We start from the raw sequence: 7,289 nt of genomic DNA, 5'->3' as shown, positions 1-7,289 counted from the left end.
ACTCCCTGGGGCACAATAACGCCGATAATCCTGCTCCACTTCCTGTGACGGATACCGCGCGATTCCTCCATCCGCTGGCAAGTCGCGACAACAGGACGCCGCTCCACTCCCGCGGCAGACTCCACGTGGCACCCCTGTGATAGCCACGGGTCTACTCCACTACTCTTCGCAGCAAACTCCGCCTGACCCTGGGCAGCCCCTGCCAGACGGTTACAGATGTCGCTATCAATGTTGCCCCTCCGCCTATAAAGGGGGGCCCCAGATACGTTATTCATAAGCTCTAGTTTTTTACCTAAAAACTCTGCTAAATTCTCCGTTCGAGCACTCCATTCTTGTTGAGGCAGAGAACTGACTTGAGCGTCGGAGGGTCTTGCCGGAGCAACCCCACCTCCAGTTTAGACTTCCTTTGCAGGTCCCGACGGCGACCGCGACTCCTCGACTCCAGCTCTCCGGCAAGCGATTTTTGCACCAACAGGATTGGCGCTAGAGGAAGGGGCCGAACCTCGCAGTACCCTTGTTCTAAAGGAGCGCTCAACGGAGCCGCCTCGATCGTCTCCCGCATCCCTCCTTGTTTCCCCCACGGGATCCTTACTTGATGCCTCCCCGCAAGGCGTCCACGCGACGGTCCACGCCTCCGCGGCCAGATCTCAGGCTCCGGCCTCTCCTCCTATTTCTCAACCTCCTCCTCCTCCTCCGGTGGCGGCGGTCGGTGCGGAGTAGTTTGACCTGCTGGCGTAGCAGGTCAGAGGCCTCACAGAAGCTGTGCAGGCTATGCAGCAGCAGCAGCCGCAGGCATCAGTACGCCCAGAAAGGGCATCCCCGGAACACCAGAATCCGACGCGGGGCGGGCCACCTGGGCCAGCGCCCCGTCTTCCTGGAAAAATGAACCCGAGGGTGGAGAGCCCTCAATCAGACCACGACTCCACCCCTGGAAGATCCCTGCCCCCATTCTGCCAGAGACCCTCGAGACTCGAAGTCGGGAGAATTTCCTGGATCGGAGGCTCCAGGAGATGAACCGGCGGATCGAAGAGCTCTGCCATGCTCCCTCTGCTTATGGTGAGGATATCTGTACTGACCCTCCTTCTCTCAAATGATCATGCAGGAACCGATCCCGCCAAACTTCAAGCTCCCCCAGTTTGAAAGCTACGACGGGACTTCAGACCCGGTTGATCATCTAGAAGCCTTTCGAACGATGATGCTGCTTCACGGCGCTCCCGATGCCATTCTATGCCGGGCCTTCCCGTCACCTTGAAGGGAGCGACGAGGAACTGGTACTCGGCTTTGAAACCGGGTACCATCTTTTCCTTCGATCAAATGAGCCACCAATTTGTGGCCCATTTTGTCAGCAGCCGGCACCCCGAAAGGGTTTGGAGTCCCTCATCAATATCAAGCAGAGGGAAGGGGAGTCCATTCGGGCCTACATCAACCGTTTCAACGTCGCGGCGCTGGAGGTCGGAACTTGGACCAATCAGTCGCAATGGCCGCCCTGAAGGGTGGCCTTCAGAAGAATGACCTTTTGTTCTCCCTGGAGAAGTATCCCAGGGATTTTGCTGATTTGCTAGCCCGAGCTGAGGGATACGCCCGAGCGGAAGAAGCCTTCAAAATGAAGGATGAAGAAACAGCGAGGGAGCGGCAAGCGGGAGACTCGAGTAAGCCCGCAATTGAAAAAAGGCCCAGAGAAGCCTGGCCGCATTCTCGATCCCCTCCTGGGCACAAGCGTGCCCATACTCCACCCCAGGTACGCAGGCAGAGAAGTTCGGATCGCGTGGTTCGGCGGGGTCCCCACCGGGGAGATTCTGCAACTACGCCTCCCTCAATGCCTCAAAGGCCCAGGTACTGATGGAGGTCAGGGAGCAGCTCCCTAGGCCAGAGAGGATGCGCACACACCCCGAGAAGCACAACCCAACAAGTTCTGTCTCTACCACCGCGACCATGGCCACGATACGGAGGAATGTATCTAGCTCTAGGATGAGATCGAGGAGCTCATTCGGCGAGGTCGACTCGACAGGTTCATCCGACGCAGGCCTGAGGGTAGAGGAGATCGGCCAAGGGCCCTTCCGCAACCTGAACCACCAAGAAGGGAGGAGCAACCCGGGGATCGGCCTCCCATCGGGACCATCGACTCCATCACCGGAGGGCCTCAAAGAGGAGCAGACCTCCCGCAACCATGGAACTCAGAAAATCTGTAAATGTATCACTTACGATTTCACTTTGAATCTAAATTTCTTTCTACTTAACGTACTCTTCCCATTTGGCATGGATTTGCCATGACTGGATATGACCCCTCCAGACGCCTGAAACAAAGTTATGTTGGGAACGGGGGGAGAACCCCATCCTAACATACCTGAAATGAAAGTCTGACTATCTCGAGATCAGATTGGGGGAGAGGCCTTACAACGTCCTAATGTGCCCCCACAGCCATGTCAGGAACAGGAGGAGGACCTCGTCCTGACATGAACAAAGTCAAAGGTCCGGTTCTTTTAGACCGGATGGGGGAGAGGCCTTACAGTACCCTAATATGCCCCCACAGCCATGTCAGGAACAGGAGGAAGACCTCGTCCTGACATGAGCAAAGTCAAAGGCCCGGTTCTTTTAGACCGGATGGGGGGAGAGGCCTTACAGTGCCCTAATGTGCCCCCACAGCCATGTCAGGAACAGGAGGAAGACCTCGTCCTGACATGAGCAAAGTCAAAGGCCCGATTCTTTTAGACTGGATGGGGGAAGAGGCCTTACAGTGCCCTAATGTGCCCCCACAGCCATGTCAGGAACAGGAGGAAGATCTCGTCCTGACATGAGCAAAGTCAAAGGCCTGGTTCTTTTAGACCGGATGGGGGGAGAGGCCTTGCAGCGCCCTAACGCACCCCCACGGCCATCTCGGGAACGGGAGAAGAACCTCGCCCTGACTTGAGCAAGGTTGAAGGCCCAGACTCCTACGGGAGCTGGGCTCCACCCATGACCTCTGCAGCAAGAGAGACTTCGCCCAGACTCCTACGGGAGCCGGCTCCGCCTACGACCTCTGCAGCAAGAGAGACTTCGCCCGGACTTCTACGGGAGCCGGACTCCACCCCACGACTTCTGCAGCAAGGAAGACTCCGCCCGCCCTGGCAATGGCCCTTACGTGCCCTCACGGGAACGGGAGGAGAACCTCGTCCTTATGGTGACGAAACCCGACCGCCCAACAAGATCGGATGAAGGGAAAAAGCCCCTTAGCGGCACCCCCACGCTCCTGTGCAACCCCGCAAAGGGCGAGGGGAGGGCCCTCACTCAGAGAAGAGGAGGAAAATTAAAAAGGAAGGGTGACGAACTACGACGGAAATAGATGAAGGACGAACCGCACCAAAGACCTAAAAGACTTCATCCCAACGGAGACGGGGAGTTCCTACCAAACACCCCCGGCCTCTAAAAAGACTCCTGACACAGGTCAGGAGGACAGCGACATCCCGAAAGTAATGCGGAGTCCGGACCGCCAAGCTCGGGCTTGCAGCCATGTACGACGAGGAAGGCAAGCCAACGCATCGACGACTGGGCACCTTCCAACGACGTCTACATCAGACAAGTCAAACGACAAGGAAAGTTCGACGGACGACAATCTAATACAATGCGCGGACGAGGTAACACAAAACACCCTTTTCATTCCATTTCCGAAATACACGTTACAAAGCCCAGAAGGCCAAGGAAAGAAAAGAAAAACAACAAAAAGGGGAAGTAAATACATGAAAAGACAGAAGGACAAAAAGAGCTCTAAGGAGGCTCTGCTCCCTCCGACCTAGAGTTATCTGCTCCACCCCTCATCCAGGACTGCTTTAGATTCTCAATTTCTTCTTCTAGCTCTTCCCTTTTCTGCAGCGCGTCCTGGAGTGCCCGACGAAGTCGCTGGCTCTCGACCTCCGCCTCTCGATGCCTCTTCCTCAAGACCTCGGATTCTGCCTCCACGTCCGCGACGGCCCGCTGCTCGTATGCCAGTTGAATCTTCAGTTGTTGCAGCTCAGCTGTCTTTTTCCCGAGGGCGACAGAAATCCCTTCAACGGTTCCTCTTAGGGACTGGAGCTCATCAGAATCCCGGGCGGAAGTAAGCTGAGCCCTGCTGGCCAGCTGCCTCTGGAGACGGGAGACTTCGTCGGTCGCCGCCCTGAGTCTCCCTTTATATTCCTCCACCTGCCTGCGCCAGCTGGTCCGATGCACGTCGTGGCTCACCTCGGCATCCTGAAGCTGCCACTGAAGGTTGGAGACCTTCTTCGACCACTCCTGGTCACCGTCGACCCGAGCCAAGAGCCAGGACGAACTTCCTTCCAGCTGGCCGATCTTCTCCTTCGCGGCTGACAGTTCCACCTTGAGGGTGCTAATCCTGGTAGCCTGAGCCCAAATTCGATCGCTGACGCTCTTCTTGCATTCCTCAAGCTCCTTCGCAAAATCTGCCTTCCTTCGGCTATACTCCATGATCCCCTTCACGTGGAGATTCCGAAAGTGGGTGGCCTCCGCGGCGGCTTCAGAATGACCTTCCCTCAATCTGCGAAGCTCGCCTTCCATCTTCTTTGACTTCTTTGTCAAGTGAAGGACTTCCTTCTTCAGCCGCTGGATCGTCGACTTCAGCGGGACCCCCAGGGGCAGGGGAAGTGCTTCTGCAGGACACTGCCATCGAAAGGCAAAAGCGTCAAAGCATGACTCATCGCAGGAAGAAAAACAGAGAGAAGAAGGGGAGGGAGGAGAAGCCATCCGCGACAAGAAATTCAGCTTTATTGATTGGATGATTCTTGAAGACAAAAAAGAAAAGAAAAATTGCGATGAAATAAAAATACAAGGTCGGAGGTCTCAGACCTCAGGGGCGAGGGTTGGAGAACTCGGCGTCCCCGGCAAGGGGGCTGCAACAGCAGTAGCGGCTGGCGAGGGACCGGCCTCATCTTCGGACTCCTCGCTTAGGAAACTGAGGTCAAGCTCCAAAAATTTTTTGCCCACCTTCTCTTGGCAGAGCTCAAACCCCTTGATGAATGCCTCCTGGCCGAATTGGATATTCAAGTCCCTCATCTCCGCGGAAGCCTTGAATTTCTCTACCGTAAGGACTCTGGCCTCCGAGACCAGGACCGGAATATGCTCAGCCAAGTTGGCGACCTCGGCCTCCGCCCTTCTCGCCGACTCCTCCAAGGTCTGCCTCTCCTCCTCCCAGGCTTGTTTCTCTCTTTCCAGGGCCTCTTGGAGGGCGGCTACTTCGGCTGTCTTTGCTTGGAGGCAAGCAACCTCGGCCCGCAGTGCTCCTCCACCTGGAGGATGTCCCTCCTCGCACGGTTCACCGCCTCGATATTGGCGAGGAGCTGGTGCCCAATCTGCAAGGGCGGCTAGGGGATCAGAACAAAGGCCGAATAGCCAGGTAAATAAAGATTTGCTTACCTCAAGGAAGGACCCCAAAGAGTCCCAGGCCAGCTGCTCAGGATCGGCGCGGTCGATCCTCTCGACGACGTCGGGCAGAATGCAGCCGTCGATCAACCGCCTGATCAAGTCCCTGTCATTGAAGAGATTCCCTGACCCCTCTTCGGAGCAGAGGGACTCATCAGCGGCAGTTCGGCGGCTACTCACCCTACGGGCCATCGATTTCCTTCTCTTCCCCCTCTCGGTCATGGGCGCCTCCGTGGGGCGGACCCCCGAAACAGGGGCCCCAATCGGCGGACTCCTCGAGGAGGCCCGGGGAGCCGTTGCCTCGGCATCCGAGGGAATGTCAATCGCTGGAGCCGCCTGGGCAGGTGCAGCCAAGCTCGACTCCTCCGCCCTGGCCCTCTTCGCCGATCCGGAGGTCACGACACCCTTTCTTTTGTGGGTCCTGAGGCCCCTGGCAAGCATCCGCGCTGCTTCGGCGTCCATTCCTTGAAAAAAAAAAGAAAAAAAAAAGAGAGAGAAGAAGAAAAAGAAGCAAACCAATCAATCGAGAGTCAGAAATTAAAAAAAAAAAAAAGAAAAGAAAAAAAAAAGAGAGAAGAAGAAAGAGGAGAAAAGGAGAGAGAAGGAAGAAGAGTAAAAAAAAAGAGAAAGAAAAAGAAGAAGGATAGAAGAAAAGAAGATAAGGGAAGAGATGAAGTACTCGCAGGATCTTGGGGGCTCAGGCCAATGTTGAACAAAAATTGCTCCCTCAGAAGATTGGGAAGGGAAGGAGCAGAGTAGGCAAGAAGCTTCCGGGCAGCCTGAAGGTCATCCTCCCCTAGGCTGGGGGCCCGACGGATAAAATCCCTCAGAGAGCCCCAAGGGGGCAGGCCCAGCCTCAAGGTCGGGCAGTGGACGAAGAGGTATTTCTCCTTCCAATTATGGATTGAAGAAGGGGCACCTTTCAGCAACCCCTTCTTGCCGAACTGGGGGGAGAAGTACCATCAGTCTTTTGCCGAAGGATGGCGCTTGAAAGTATAGAAGTACCTAAATAGGGAGAGGGACGGTTGGACCTCGACTACGTGGCAAAGGGAGAGAAATCCTATCAAAAACCTAAAAGAATTCGGGGCCACAGAAGCCAAGGAGATGTCTAAGAAGCGGAAGAGGGCGACAACAAAGGAAGAAAGTGGAAGCCGGAGTCCGGCACGGAACGCCTCCTGATACAGACAAAAACGACCGGATGGAGGAGTGCTAGCCCGGTCAGAAGGGCTAGGCAGCTCCAGGTCGTACTCCGGAGGAACTCCATATTGAACCCTTATCAAAAGGAGTTCCTCCGGAGTCAGGGAACATGGAATGGCGCCCAGTGCAAAAATCGGGCATAGCCCAGCCCCTGACGCGGGTTCGTCTACAGAGCAAGGGACCTGGGGGTTTGAGGCGGAAGAACTCCCGAAACTGCAGGAAGCGGAAGAGCCGGACGATATTTTGAGTAGCTTCGAATGAGGGCTCCAAAGATCCCGAAGAAGACGAACAGGATGAAGGGCGAGGGGTCACAGGAAACTAACTCGGGGGAATACAAAAACAATGGCAAAGAAGAAGTCCCTAAGCGGTGGGAAGAAGGTTGAAGGTGCTGGAACTAACCTAGATCGCTCTGAGGGACCGGAGGGACGAAGACAGGGACGATTTGGAGGGCGCCTACGGCTCGAGAAGATACCAACTGAAACAGGGCTCTCGAAGGGAAGGCAGACACTGATAAAACTCTAGAATGGAATAGGGCCCCTAAAGGTGGAAGGACGGGTTTAAATAGACCCTGGGATCCGGCGCCATGATGATCGCGAATCGCCCCAGGCCAGCCCGCACCCGATATGTGTCCCACTCCCCCCGGCAAGCGGCTAAAAGTGGCTGACGAATCGGCAGAGCCATTATGGCACCATACCTGGGCCAGT

The sequence above is a fragment of the Elaeis guineensis genome, unplaced genomic scaffold (assembly GCF_000442705.2).
Source record: "Elaeis guineensis isolate ETL-2024a unplaced genomic scaffold, EG11 Super_Scaffold_1000033, whole genome shotgun sequence".
In the NCBI taxonomy this organism is placed as follows: domain Eukaryota; kingdom Viridiplantae; phylum Streptophyta; class Magnoliopsida; order Arecales; family Arecaceae; genus Elaeis; species Elaeis guineensis.
The sequence above is the reverse complement of the archived record's forward strand: the minus strand, read 5'-3'. Positions refer to the sequence as shown.